Genomic DNA, 15816 nt, shown 5'->3' with positions numbered 1-15816 from the left:
TTAAATTCTTGAAATCAATGCTGAAAGGAGTAGAACAAGCAAGAGGAGAGAATCTGTGCTGTGGGGGGGTAGGACTCCTCCCTGGGGACTTTTGAAATTGTTGGTAAAAAACTATGGAAGAAAATCAACAAAGCAAAATGAAACTAACAAGTGGAATAGGCTGAAATGAATGAGAAATTTTCTAAGTGAAAAATATGACAAAGCTATTTAAAAGCACAAATTGATTTTAAGATTAGTCCTTAATTTCTTGAATTTTGACCTATTTGTTTAACCAAAACATCTGCTTCTATGAACTCCTGCTTGTTATTCAGATAATACACAGTTCATTGTTCATCACACTTAATGCTTCACTCCCTGGATAGCCATTGATTCTCTTCAGAGTCCCTGGCAAAGTGTGAAAGAGTCCATCTTTGGCCTCCCTGACCTCTGCTCCCTCATTCATTCATTCCACAAACATTTGTTGAGAGTCTGCTGTGCTTCAGACACTATACAAGGGAAAGTGGACCCAGACCAAGAAGAACTGATAATAAATGGGGAACAACAAATAGTACACAGGAAAGAGCTACAGTCGAGTATTACGTATGAAATATTGAGTGACCACAGTTGAGGAACCATAAAACTTCCATTGAGAGCATGGGATGTTTTGGCCATTGAGGTCACAAGTGAACTATTTTAACATCTCCTCCACCCATATTATCTGACTCATTCATCTTCTCCATTACATGCAAACAAAAATAAAGCTTGCTTTGCTTCCCATTGTAATAAAAGCATGGGTTGGAGTTCTCTCGTGAGTTGCATCTGTTCTTGTCCTCCAGGTCTTCCCAGGAGGAGACTGTAATTGAGTGGAAGGTCACAGACTATGGAATCAGAAATTAGAATTTCCCACCACTTAATTGCTATGGACCTTGGGCAAGTATAAGTTACTTGACCTCTCTGGACCTTAGATCCTCGCCTGTAAAAAGAGATGACAAGAAAAACTAGGCGGCAGCCTGCTGTCTGTCAGGATAGAAATGATGTATATAAAATTACAGACAGTTACACTGATTGTTCCCAGTGATTCAAGCCCACTGGTATTCATGGCATTCATGTCCTTGGGTAGTCTCCTCCTAAACTGACTTTGGGCTTGTCCTTATGAATTGCTTGGCTCATGGAACCTGTGACACAGCAGAGGCTGGATAAGCATGCCCACACTGGGGCTTACGTTCTCAGAATCCAGATGCCAAGTAAAAAGAGAGGTCCCAGTTTCCCATCTATCTCCGCCAAGTGAGACCTTCCAGCTCCAGGCAACCCACCTGCCGAATGCAGCTTCTTGATCAAGCTCAGGCAAGACCAGCAAAAGAACCACCCAGCCAAGCCACAAAATCATGAGAAGTAACAAACGTGTTTTTTTGTTTTTCTTTTCTTCTCTTTTTTTTTTCTGTGGGTTCTTTTTGTGTGTATTTTTTGGTTTTGTTTTTTTAATATTTATTTATTTGGCTGTGCTGGGTCTTAGTTGCAGCATGTGGGATCTTTAGTTGTGGTATGAGTTGTGGCATGCATGTGGGATCTAGTTCTCTGACCAGGGATCGAACCTGGGGCCCCTGCATTGGAGCATGGAGTCTTAACCACTGGACCACCAGGGAAGTCCCTAAATGGTTTTGTTTTAAGCCACTAAGTTTTGGGATGGCTCGTTAAGCAGGAATACACAATGGGTAAGTTAATTCCTAGTACTACGATCTGTTTTTACTCAGAATACTTCTGATACCAAATATGTGAGGGTTTTCCCCACACCAACAAATTCTCCAACTCCCTGGACCCCAACTGCGTGTTTTAGAATTTGATTCTGACACTAACTACCTGGATTTAGCACACACCTGATGGGTTAAAGGCTCAGTCCCAAAGAATGCCCCCACTTCAGAGACCAACTGCAAGTCCAAGCCTCCCAAACTTCTGACCAACCATCTGTAAAGTTGGGGGGTGGGGTCCCACACCCCCTCCTCAGGCTCAATAATTTGCTAGAATGGCTCACAGAACTCAGCGTACAACTCAGGAATAGCCAAATGAGAGATACATTGGTAGCACACCCTCTTAGCATCTCAATGTGCTCACCAACCTGGAAGTTCTCCAAACCCTGTAGTTTAGGGGTTTTATGGAGGCTTCATTATATAGGCATGATTGATTAAATCATTTGCCCTTGGTGATTAACTCAGTCTCCCCAGAGGTCCAACCTTCTAATCACAAGATTTGTTCCTCTGCCATTCGGCTATCTAGGAACGAACAAGAGTTACCTCATTAGCATAAACTCAAATTTGGTTGAAAGAGTCTTATTATGAATAGCAAAAAACGCTCCTCTCACACCTATCACTCAGAAAATTTCAAGGAATGTGTTATTTAATTTCTATCCATTTGTAAATGTTCCAAATTTCCTTCTGTTATTGATTTACAATTTCATTCCATTGTGGTCAGAGAACACAAAGGTATATAGGTACTTCTGATGGTGTTCTTTATTTGTGTAGATTGGAGTTACTGTCTAGAGTCCTTTTATTTCAACTTGAGAACCTCCTTGAGCATTTCTTGTACTACAGGTTTTGCTAACAATTCTCTTACTTAAAAAAATCTGTGAATGTCTTCATTTCACCTTCATTTTAAAGTATAGCTTTGCTGAATATAGAATTCTTGGTTGACAGTCCTTTTTCTCCCCCAGGACTTTGAATATGTCACTCCACTGCCATCTGGTCTCCATGGTTTCTGATGAGAAATTGTCTGTTAATCTTATTGATGATTCTTTGTGATGAGCCACTTCTCTCTTGCTATGTTCAAGATTCTTTGTCTTTAGCTTTCAATAGTTGGATTATATGTCTAGGTGTTGATCTCTTTGAGGTATCCCACTTGGAGTTTGTTAAGGTTCTTGGATGTATAGACACCCAAGGGACAGTTTTTATTAACTGCTTTTCCTCCTGTGTAGAGGCCATACTTTTCTGTTTCTTTCAAATCATGTAATTTTTTGTCAAAAACTGGACATTTTAAAGAATATAATTAGCAATGCTGGAAATCAGGTTCTCCCCTCCAAGGTTTTTTAATTTTTTTTTTCCTCTCTCTTTCTGTTTTGCTATTTGTTTGCTTAGTGACTTTCCTGAACTAATTATGTAGAGCTTGTATTTTTTGGTCACGTGTGGCCACTGAATTCTTTGTTCATTTAGCTTAGTGGTCAGCTAGTGATTGGATAGATATTTTCTTAAACTCCCTGAACCAGTACATCTCCCAGCTTTGCTGAGCGTTTCTATGTGCATGTTGGGGCTCACGATCAATGCTCCAGCAGTTTACAACTCTGCCTCATTTCCTGCTTGCGCAGAGCCTCAAGTTCAGCCAGAGTGAGAGATTAGGGTCTTCTCAGCTGTCTCCTGGGCATGCGCACAGCCCTGCACATGCCTCTGGCCTTTTAGATTTTTATTAGTATGTCAGAGCTTTTAAAATCTTCTTACGGACATCTCATTTTACAGCTTTTCCTTTTAAGATTTTGGTCAGCCTTTTGTTTCTTCCAACTGTTATTGCCACTTCAAGCAGCTGTGATATTAAACAATTGCTGTTGATTGCTTTTTTGTTTTTTTGGGTTTCTTTTGGCTGCACTGGGTCTTCGTTGCTGTGCGCAGGTTTTCTCTAGTTGTGGCGAGCGGGGGTTACTCTTCGTTGCGGTGCACAGGCTTCTCATTGTGGTGGCTTCTCCTGTTGCGGCGCACAGGCTCTAGGCACACGGGCTTCAGTAGTTGCGGCTCACTTGCTCTAGAGCGCAGGCTCAGTAGCTGTGGCGCACAGGCTTAGTTGCTCCGCAGCTTGTGGGATCTTCCTGGACCAAGGCTTGAACCCGTGTCCCCTGCATTGGCAGGCAGATTCTTAACCACTGTGCCACCAGGGATGTCCCCTGCTGATTGTTTTTGACAAATGCCCCCAGGAAAAATCTGTTCACATTGAGTGAGCTCTGAATCGGTGAACTAAAGACCAGCCCTGAATTTGGTGGTTTCCAGGGAGCTACCAGAGAAGTCAAATAAAGACAATTCTCTGGGAATGGGGATTTAAGAGATCTCTAAACTCCTTGTGGCCCCTCCACTTGCTGTTATGCTGCTGGTTTTCACAACTACAATAGTTACAAAGTTCTTGGTTTTCAAGACTATTACAAAGCTGGAAATAAGGAATGGAAATTGAGCAAGTTAAAAATGCCATAAAGTTCATTGCTCTTACCAATATTCAGTTGTTTTTCTTGAATAAATGCTCTTAGGATTGTTGCAAGATTTTATTTAATTTCCAAACTTGTGACAAAGTTGATTTTGAAAAAATTTTTTTAGTGTTCTTATTGCCTTTATGGAAGAATGGATTTTCAAAGTCCTTACTCCACCATTCCAAAAGCTGACTGCCACTATACCACTTTTTATAACCTAGTGTCATAAATCAAGTAGCATCATTTTGTTGAGGCAGTCACAGAGGTGTGCCCAATTTCAAGTGAGAGGCAATAGATTCTCTCACTTGATAGGACAGTGTCAAGTCTCTGGAAGAGCATGTGGGAAAAGAAATGGGCCATTTTTGGAAAATATAATCTGCTACATTTACTATTTTGGAAAAATCAAGCCACCAATGGCAGTTCTGCTTGTAGTATCCAAGTTACCAGTTCAACAGACTAGAGTCAGTTTACATTTGTGCTATCACATATATGGAGATGATTTTTCTAAGCAACTAATCAAGTCTTCTGGATTTGTAATGGCCAAGAATTTTTATATTAAACCACTGTTCATATTTTTCCTTTTATTTCTTTTATGTTATAATTAATACATTCTATTATTATTCTGCATTAAGTTGATTATTAAATTTAAAACTTTGTTATTGTGGTATCACTTATATATGGTAAAGTACACAAATCATCAGTGTACAGCTCAATGAAATTTTTTAAGCAATGGTACTCATTTATTATTTCTCACAGTTTCTATTAGTCAAGAATTCAGAAAAATACCAATGGCATTTTTCACAGAAATAGAGAAAACAATCCTAAAATTTGAATGGAACCATAAAAAAACCCTGAATAGCCAAAGCAATCTTGAGAAAGAAGAACAAACCTGGAGTCATCATGCTCCACGATTTAAAACTATATTACAAAGCTATAGTAATTAAAACAGTATGGTGGGGCTTCCCTGGTGGTGCAGTGGTTGAGAATCCGCCTGCCAATGCAGGGGACACGGGTTCGAGCCCTGGTCCGGGAAGATCCCACATGCTGCAGAGCAACTAAGCCCGTGTGCCACAACTACTGAGCCTGCGCTCTAGAGCCCGCAAGCCACAACTACTGAGCCCACATGCTGCAACTACTGAAGCCCATGTGCCTAGAGCCCGTGCTCCGCAACAAGAGAACCCATCACAATGAGAAGCCCGCGCACCACAACGAAGAGTAGCCCCCGCTTGCTGCAATTAGAGAAAGCCCGTGTGCAGCAACGAAGACCCAACACAGCCAAAAATAAATAAATAAAATACATAAATTTATATAAATAAATAAAAATAAATAAATAAATAAAACAGTATGGTGTTGGCATAGAAACAGACATATAGATCAATGGAACAGAATAGAGAGCCCAGAAATAAATCTACACAGGTATGGTCAATTAATTTATGATAACGGATACAAGAATAGACAATGAGGAAAGGATGGTCTCTTTAATAAATGGTGCTGGGAAAATTGGACAGCCACAGGCAAAAGGATGAAACTAGACCATTATCTTACACTATACAAAAAATTAACTCAAAATGAATTAAAGACTTGAACATAAGATTTGAAAACAATCTTAGAAGAAAACATAGACAGTAAGCTCCTTGACATAGGTCTTGGCAATGATATTTTTAATCTGATGTCCAAAGCAAAAGAAACAAAAGCAAAAATAAGTGGGACTACACCAAACTAAATATTTTCTGCACAGCAAAGGAAACCATCAACAAAATGAAAAGGCAACATACTGAATGAGAGAAAATGTTTGCAAATCATATATCTGATAAGGGGCTAACGTCCAAAATATATAAAGAATTCATACAACTCAATAGCAAAAAATAAACAATCTGATTTAAAAATGAGCAGAAGACCTGAAAAGACATTTCTCCAAAAAATACATACAGATGGCCAACAGGAACATGAGAGATGTTCTACATCATTAATCATCAGGGAAATATAAATCAAAACCACAATGAGCTATCACCTCACACCTTTTAGAATGGCTATTACCTAAAAGACTTGAAATAGCAATTGTTGGCTAGGATGTGGAGAAAAGGGAACCATTGTGCACCGTTGGTGAGGATGTAAATTGGTGCAGCCACTATGAAAAGAATATGGAGTTTCCTCAAAAAAATTAAAACTAGAACTACGATATAATCCAGCAATTCCACTTCTGAGTATGTATCCAAAGAAAATGAAAACACTAACCCTTTCTTTCTCTTTTTTCCTTCCTTCCTTCCTTCCTTCCTTATTCAGCTTTGTTGAGGTATAATTGGTATACAAAAAACTGAACGTAATGTATACAGTTTGGTGAGAGGATTCACTTTCACTGTGGTTCATACATTGAGCTAAGATGGTGCTGACTGGCAGCTGGGAGCCCCAATTCCTCTCTCTATGGACCTCTCCATGGGGCTGCTTGAGCGTCCTGACAACATGGTGGATGGATCTCCCAGAGATCCAGGAGACCAAAGTGGAATCTGCGATACCATTTATGATCTAGGCTTGAAAGCCACATGATGTCATTTTCACCATATTCCACTGGCCCCACAGGACCAGCTGTGATTCACTGTGGGAGGGGACCACATAAGGGCATGAATACCAGGGGACTAGGATTCCTGGGGGATGGCTACCACACTGCCACATTGATGGGTTCAATTCCTGGTTCCACAATTGTGCCAGTGCCACATCACCTCTTAACTTCCTGAGTCTTGAGTGTTGCATTGGTATTTTTCAACAGTCACCCCTGGCTCCTCAGGGCTGTGCCTTCCTAAGTGTCTTCAAGAGTTCTGAGAACAGTGTTTATTATTAGCAAAGCACTGACCCGCACCATTGAGCTAACTCCAAGGCTCATCTGCTTGCTTCTCTAGAGGTTTTTTAATAGACAGAAATGTGTTAATGGCCTAGTACATCATCTGTCTACTACAGTTTTGACAGGCAACATGGAAATGTGATTTTTTTTAAGAAAAAAATAATATTTTGATTTTCTTCTTAAATAACCACAATTACTTGCTAATGGTATGTGTGTGTCTGTTGGGCACTGCACAGTCCCTCAAACCGCGGAAACAAATTCAACACTTCCATCCATGTTTCCTGTTCCATGTTGACTTTTGCACAGTATTTTTTATTTTTAAAATTTTATTTATTTATTCATTTATTTATTTTTGGCCACACCGTGCATCTTGCAAGATCTTAGTCCCCGAGCAGGGATTGAACCTGGGCCCACAGCAGTGAAAACGCCAAATCTTAACCACTGGACTGCCAGGGAATTCCCTTTATTTATTTTTAAAATATTTATTTATTTATTTGGCTGCACCGAGTCTTAGTTGCGGCATGCGGGATCTTCGTTACAGCGTGCGGGATCTTTAGTTGTGGCATATGAACTCTTAGTTGTGGCATGTGGGATCTAGTTCCTGGACCAGGGATCGAACCCAGGCCCCCTGCATTGGGAGCTCGGAGTCTTAGCCACTGGACCACCAGGGAAGTCCCTCCCTTTATTTTTAAATAAAAGAAAAAACAGATGAACACTTTGTTTTCAATATTGTACCATTACTAACCATATCTCAAAGAATGTCTCGTACATATATTCTTATTCATGTGTGAGAGTAGAACTGCTGGCTCCCAGGGCATCTACATTGCCAATCTTAGCAGGTAACACTGAACTGTCCTCCATAGCCCTTGTACTAATTTATGCCCCTAGCAGCACTGAAGAATTTCCCTTTTCTCCACATCCTTGATGAAATCAATATTATTAAACTTCTCCATTTCTGCCAATCTGATGGGTGTGAAACACACCTCGTTTTTAAAAAATTATGGCAAAATACACATTTAAAACTTTACCTGGATTTTGCTTTTAATTTAAATTTTAATAGAGATAATTATAGATTCATATAAATCTGTAAAAAATAATAGAGATCCCTTGTTCAATGAATTTTTATATATGAATACAGCCATGTAACTACCACCCAAATCAATATATAGAATATTTCCAACAACCCAGAAGGCTCCCTTGTGTCCTCGCCCATCAATACTCCATCAAAGGCAAGTTATAGTGGTTTACATCTTTATTTCATGATAATAATATAGTGTATTCATTATAAAAAGGGGGAGTTGTATCCGGTGAGGTTGAGAACCATTGTGTCTAGAAGGACTTCCTATAGCTGGTGGGTTAGAGATAGCGGGAGATGCTCCTCCCATCCTTTACTTAGTCCCATTGTCTGTCCTAGACTGTTGTCTCTGGCACTGTGCCCGGTAAGCACCGTGTTAAAATGGAATGATGAAGTGTTTTTTGATAATAATTGATGACGGCCTTAGAACTCCACCCTATCCCCATCACGACCACAATGCTGTTTCGCATTCACGGAGCTTTTGTGTTTCTACTGGGAAAGGAGACAGAGGAGGAGCATGGTGGCCTGAGGAGGCCATCTCTGAGCACCGAACAGCAGGCAGGCACCACGTGATAACACAGAGTGACACACAGGCTGTCTGCGGCCCAGGACCAGCCAGCCTGTGTTCTCTGTATTGTGGTGTAGCAGTGGTTGGTCACTCTTGGTTACAGAGAGAAGAGGTAACTACGGTTACAGAGAGAAGACTTTCTGAGAGTGAAAATGTAGAATTATGCACAGGGAGTTCTGCTGGACACCTTGTGTTGATTTTCTCATTTAATTCTCACAACTATAAAGCAGGTGTTACTATTCCCTTTCTCTGGGTAAAAAAAGAGCAAGTTATTCTGAAATCAGGCAGACAGGGATTTGCACCCTAGCTCTGCCGGTTAACCAACCGTGCCCGTGACCTCAGCCGAGTCAGCCACCTTCCCCGAGACGTGGCTCTTTCACAACTCACCGAGTCGTCTCCCATCTCAAATTGGATAACAAATGTGAGGGGTTTTTACTCCATGAAGTGAATTATGTAATGTTATTAATCATTTATAAATATCTAAAACACAGCATGCTAGAGGCCTAGCAAGGGTGTTTTGGGTCCTGGACTCAATATGTGAGCAGAATCCCTGGATCCAGAAAGGAAAGAAAGCCTCCAGAGTTAGAAGCAACATGGGGCAAACCTGTCCTCTTCCTTGCCCTGCTCTTCACCAACACAACCTCAACGTGAAAAGAAACACTCACTGCCGCGCAGAACTGCCCCCACCGGCGACCCCACCTTGGTGGCCCATCGCCACTGGCTGATGAGAAAGGCTGCTGCTAATTAGCATACTAACACTCCAGGCTTAGCTACACTTGGGGGGCCTGGTGCCCCCTTCCTCTGTGGATTCACCTGTCCAGCCCTGACTAGGTGTCCCTGATGGGGAGAGAGCATGTATGCACTAGAAATATTTTCAGAGCCAAACAGGACGACACGGTGAAATGAGCTTCCTCACCTCTGTCAATGACTCCCCTTCCCTCCCACTCTGCCCGCTCCCCCTGCTTGCTCTCTGGTGGCCCCGGGGCCCCCCGAGTCAGAGGAGAATGTCCAAGCTCACTTTATGTGAGAGGATTTTGGTCTCATCCCCTCAAGGACCTGCCCACTCTGCATTGGTTGGTTCATGTCACTCTTCCCTCTGTGCCCTCAGAGCCTTCTCTTAATTACAGTGCATTCTTCTCTCCCATGACCTAAAGCAACTAGCCCTTAACCAGGGCCTCAAACTTTCACGTTAGCCCTTTGAGTTCACTGATAAAGGCACTCCCTCTGGGCACATGTAGCCCATTTGCTGTGGGACGTGCCTAGTGAAGCATCAACTGGATTTCAGCTTAAGCTCCTTTCCTTACTGGCATGTTTGGGCAGTGCACAACTTGTACAACTGTATAGGGAAGCCCTGTCATCAGCTGCTGGGTTTTACTCATCTCTGCATTTCCCACTGCCTGCCATTCTGCTTGATCTCAGTGAATATTTGTTGATTGAACACGTGCGTAAATTGATGACCTACTGAGTAATACTACTAGGTTTTGCTGGCCCACTCACTCTCTTACCCTCACAAGCGTGGTTTTGAGCCCTCTCTACTCTCCTCGGATTTCTTCACTCAGGAGGTGATCGTGCTCCTACTATACAGAGAAATAGAAATGGCTGAGACAGAATTGCCCCCTCTTCTTCCTAACACCAGATGAAAGCCTGCCTTTTCTTCTCTGTGTTCTCTCATTATGGCAGGGATGCCGTCCCTCCTACAAAGCAAAGTCCTTCATTCCTGCCTTGAATCTTCGCCAAGAGTCCTTCGGAGGAACATAAAACTGTCCATTATCCCTTCTCTCTCCTGTTCTCAACCTCTGGCTTCTGGATCCTTCCTATTGATTCCATAACATACACGAGTCTTTTCCAACAAGAACAAAGCAACACACACACACCCTTACCACATTATCTCCGCTCACTGTCTCGTTAGTGAGACAGTGAGGTCAAGTACTGTACACTGGCTGCCTGGAGCCCACCCACATACAGTGACAGAAAGTTTGGGACCTGACCTTGGCTCTTAGACTGGGAAGTACCCCCCAAGCATCTACTCTGCCAGGTAAAATCCAAGTTCCTTAGTTTGGAGTGAGAAGCTTAGCACAATCTGATTCTACTCTATTTTCTCAGTTTCTCTCCTGTCTTCCTTCCCCACACACATACCCGCACCCAATAACCAACGTACCAATAGAGCTGGCCTTGCCATGACTACAGGCCTCTACAGATGCTAGTCACATTCTAGAATGTTCTTCCTCCTTTCCCACCTGACCAGCCTTAAGAAGCCGACTCAAATGTCATATTCTCATGAGTAGAAAATAAACTGGATTCTAAGTTGCATTTCACTGAATTTTATCAACTCAGCTGTCATTGTGATAAGACTATCATCTCTGATGGGCAGTAATAGATATGTCTCACAAATATGAAGTGTGCATAGTAAATTGCTATTAGTCACCACAAATTTCATGAACTGGCATCCCTAAACCCTGACAGTGCAATTACCATTGACAGCAATGTAGAAGACAGAAAAATTATTTCACAAATCCATTAAAAGTAAAGTTAGGTTGTATGAAAAAAAGAGATGCTTTCTGACCAGACTGGTAGTTGCAACTTATTGCTAGCTGGGCACGCTGCTGCCTAGATAAAGACTACATTTCCCAGCCTTCCTTGCAGCTAGATGTGGCCACATGACTAGGTCCCTGCCCTGGAATGTGAATCAAAGGGTTGGTGCAGCTTCTGTGTTTCCTGCTTAAAAGGAAATCGCCTGCCCTCCTCTTTTTCTCTTCCCCTTTCCCAGGCTGAAGCTTGGATATTGTCATGACCCAGCTTTGACAGTGCAACTAAGGACAACATCCTACGGATGATGACGCACAACAAGATGGGAAGCAGCCAGATCCCCAACTGACCAGCCTGGACCACTCTGGTTTCTGGTGTGAGAAATAAATAAATTTAATTTCCTTTAAGCCACTGTGTGTGTGTACGTGAGTGTAGATAGATGTCTCTTTAACATAGCAGCTTAGCCCTAAACTGCTTTCCTAGGTGGGGTAGGCAGTGAGCTTCTCCAGAGCAGAGATGCAATCTCTGTTATCTTTTTATTTCCAGGCCCCAGCAAAGCGCCTGATAAAAAAACAAGTGTTCAATAAGCCTTTCCTGATTGATTGAATGGGTGCCTGAATTGGTAAGAACTAAAGCCATAAAAAGTGAATTGGATTAAATCTGAAGGGCCTGGGATGTCCTGGATAGGAATTTGGACTTTGCCCACATTAAGGCTCCATGGAAAGTTTTCAAGTAGAGAGAAAGAACTTTGCGTTTTCTGGCTGCTCAGGATCGTGTTAGCTGGCGACGCCTGCTGGCCATTTGGAACACTGCAGCCTAGCGCAGGCTGTGACTCCAGGGAAGAAGAGATGCAGCAGTTGTTAAATACTGAAAGTTACAAATTAGAGGGCTAACACCTTGTGATAAATAACCTTTTGGAACTACTCTGGACCAGTCAGTGTGATGGGTGCTGTAGTGGGGATGGAGCAAACTTTAGACATGGTTCCTGGTGTGGAAATTTTAGGTTTCTTTTTTTTTTAACGTTTCTGTCCTTTGCTCTTAAGTTTACAAAAAATGCCTCTTCAACAGCTGGCCCAGCTGACACAACAGCTGGCCCAGACAGAGCAACACCTGAACAGTCTGATGGCCCGGCTGGACCCCCTTTTTTGAACGTGTGACTACCCTGGCTGGAGCCCAGCAGGAGTTTCTGCACATGAAACTGCAGAGCGTCCACCAGCTGCTACAAGAGAGCAAGACAAAACAAGGGTGCGGAAGTTCCGGAACCAGAGGCCAGCACACCCTTTCCTAAGGTCTTATGTATAGAGGAGGGTGAGGAAGAGGCTGGCGACAGTCAGACCCCAGAGGAGCCCCTAACCTGGAGCACAGGGACAAGGAACCTAGCAACATCCAGGGAAATGGCGCGGGGGCTAAGGAGCAAATGCAGGAAGGCGGCAGCAAGGGCCCCGTCACAGCCCCCAACTGGGAAGGAGGGACAACAGCTGACGGTTTAGTAAAACAATCTGTTCTTATGAAGAAAAAAAAAAAAAAAGCCTCTTGCATCCTCTCCTTCCTTCTGTAATTCTTTCTTGTCCATTTGCATCGACTTACGCTTTTCTCATTTCTACCAAAGGAGTAAGTTATTTGAGCCAACTTGTAATTTTGATTAAAAAAAAAAAAAAAAGAACCACAATCAAACCAAAAACCCCACACCGCGCACCGCAATGTAGAGTAGCCCCCGCTCCCCGCAACTAGAGGAAGCCCGCGCTCAGCAGCGGAGACCCAACGCGGCCAAAACAAACAAACAAGCAAGCAAACAAGACCCCCCACTGTCGTAAGAGATGAGCCATTTTCTCGGATGAGACGGTACACCGAGGTCTTTGGCTGGACCCGCTGGGGAGATTTTTCTCCGTTCTCAGTGTTGAGAGAAGATGTTCTATTCCTAAAAACCAGTCTGATTGCACCTAAAGACGCTGTGCAGCCCCTGCAATGATCCTTTGCCCTTTAACTTTGGCCTCCGGAAAGAGACTTAGAGAAACTTTCTGGCCCCCTTTTAGCAACTGGATAAGACTGTGCTTTTCTCTGTGCCAATATTATACCTGAGTTTTAAAAATCTTTTTTATGTTTTTGTAAGCCACTACAGATCTCTAACACAACGTATGACTAACCATCAGAATGACTGGCCCAGATAAAAAGCGTCTAGGAAACCACAGGACGGGGGATGTGAAGGAGGAGGGCCTTAGGAGAGGGTCTGTACCTGGAGGAGGGGCGGGGGGAGGGCGAGGTTAAGCCTTGAAGGGAAGACAGTACATGGTAGGCTCCTTCCCATTCCTAGCAATTCTCTCACCCTTGCCTTATAACTCTTGTCCTGGCTACTGCAGACGACAAAAGAGCCGGTTTCTGAGATGGTTTTTAAGATACTTGATGAACTGGTAACTAGCCACTCCCATCCTCCACCCCGAGTGCGCAGGTCTAACTGGGGCACCTGCCTTCCTCCTCCACAGGTTGCCATCGGGAAGCCCAGTGGTGTGAGTGTCAAAAATAAAGGCACTCAGCACTACTGGAAGCAAGAGGGTGGCCTTCCCTGAGCGGACTGTGCAGAGCTGCTTTTTGTGGGTTGTTTTTTTTTTTTGCGTCCGGGGAACTCCTGTAGGAGTTAAGCGAATTAAGTTACAAATAGCAGGCAGCTCCAGCAGAAATGGGCCTTAGTTTTCTGCCAAAGTGTTGCAATCTGTTTTGATGGCCATGCATCTCTGTGCACGGAAAAGGTGCTTTTCCTTGCTTCCAGCTGCTAGACAAAGGAGGGGAAGGAGCTGTCGGCCCTCGTTCCCGAGGCCAGGCTTTCAGACCTGGGCGGGAAGCAGGGCCAGGATAAGTCCTCCAGGTCCACGTCCCGCTCCTTTGGCGTCCTCCCAGACTGTTCCTGGGCCGGGCTTGCTGGGGTCCGAGGCTGCTCCACCGGATCGGCCAGGCCTTCAGCTCATCACTGGCTCTGTGACCCCAACACCGGGCCACATCCCTCACCTCCCCACCGCCGCCACGGCGAGAGGCTCCTCTGTTCGGGCTGGCAACCCCCTGATGCAGAAGACTGGCAGAACCGACTCTAAAGATTCAGAGTGACCGGTAATGAGAACGATCGATTTCTGTCTAGAGCAAAGTGTCTATCTCTGCCCTGAGGCCTAGTGAGCAGTGTGGCTGGGGGGAGAGCTGGGGGCTTGGGGTCGGGGAGGAGGCCCCTTGAGCCTTCCGAGGGCTCAGAGCAATGAGGCTGCAGAGCTGAGAGGGCTGTGGATCGGCATCTGAAGCTAGCATTGCCCCGGGTGGGCCTCCATAGCCCCTAGCTACCTCCCCCCGATGGAGACTCAGAGGGTCGGGGAGGTGTAGGGGAGAATCAGGCCTGAGTGGGAGGCTTCTGGGTCCGGGCCTGGCGAGCAACCACTACTCCTCTCCTGAAGTCCTTACCCACATTAACTCCGAGGTAATAAACGTGTATCGTTGTGTTAAGACAGTTTCGAAGTTACACAGCAATCGATGACCAACACGTAAAATGATGCTGGGACCTCCAGAGGACACGAAGGTGCCTCTCGGCAGGTGTGGCCCGCCTTCCTGCGGTGAACCACAGGAGCTTTCTCTCCTGCCCACCAACCTCCCTCTCCCTCCGCGTTTTCATTCACAGCAGCCCAGGGAGAGACTGAGATGTATTTCCTCCTGCCATTCTGACCCCATAGTTGTAGGAAAAGTCATCAAGCTCCTTCAAGACTCTGCGCTCCAGCACCACCCCTACCCCAGCCCCTCAGGAGGAGTTTATTCCTCATCACACACCCCCCTCAGGACCTCCTGGCAGCTCCTAGCCCCGTAAAGACAGTTGCTCCCCGGACCCCTGAGAGGTCCCCAGGTCTCGCACATTGAAAAGTTGTTGACAGCATCCCACTCACATTTTCCCCGCCAACCTTGAGCCTCAGCCTCTTATCTGAGGAGAATCTCTCCATCAGCAATCAGTTTTTTACGGCAGATACAACACCACTCTTTTAAAGGAGGTTTTATAAAAATGTTTTCTTTATGAGAGTAATATAAGCTCAATTTAGAAAAAGTGGAAAATCCATAGAGCGATCACGGTTAAGGTGTGTGTGTGCTGTCAAAGCAAATTCACTATAAATAATGTATAAGAAACGAAGTGCTGAAGTAATTTATTTTGTTGTAGCCAAAGCTTTGAAATGAACTGGTTTGCAACCTGGAGGCTTTGTGTATTGATATTTAAGGCATATTCTGGCAGACAACTACTTACATCTTCTAGAAATATTATGGATGCAGATATAAGGGAGGAAAGGGACTTTTGTGGGCCTCTTTCTGTCTGACCAGAAAGAAATGGCCATCAGGTGGGGAGGATGGTGGAGAAAGGCAATGACACAGAACATCTGTGTTTCAATTAGACCTTTGCTCAATGCCTGACACCTGTGATCTCTCTGGATTTTCCCCCCCCCCAATACCTCACTGCCCCTCACAGCGAGAACCACTGTCCCTTCCCCCGACTCGAGTGCCAGAGCTCTGCCCATACCCCTGGCCCTCTGAGGCCACAGCCTGCTGTAATTAGTTTGCAAGCACTGCTGTAAAAAACACCAGCACCTGGGTGCCTTAAAACAACA

At 44.2% G+C, this 15816-nt stretch overlaps 1 pseudogene; it reads left to right on the top strand.

The window, feature by feature from the left end:
- The first annotated feature begins 8517 nt into the window (after positions 1–8517).
- On the top strand, positions 8518–14293 carry LOC133081272 (coiled-coil domain-containing protein 107-like; annotated as a pseudogene).
- The last annotated feature ends 1523 nt before the right edge of the window (positions 14294–15816 follow it).

The sequence above is a fragment of the Eubalaena glacialis genome, chromosome 20 (genome assembly GCF_028564815.1).
Source record: "Eubalaena glacialis isolate mEubGla1 chromosome 20, mEubGla1.1.hap2.+ XY, whole genome shotgun sequence".
Classification (NCBI taxonomy): domain Eukaryota; kingdom Metazoa; phylum Chordata; class Mammalia; order Artiodactyla; family Balaenidae; genus Eubalaena; species Eubalaena glacialis.
The sequence above is the reverse complement of the archived record's forward strand: the minus strand, read 5'-3'. Positions and strand labels throughout refer to the sequence as shown.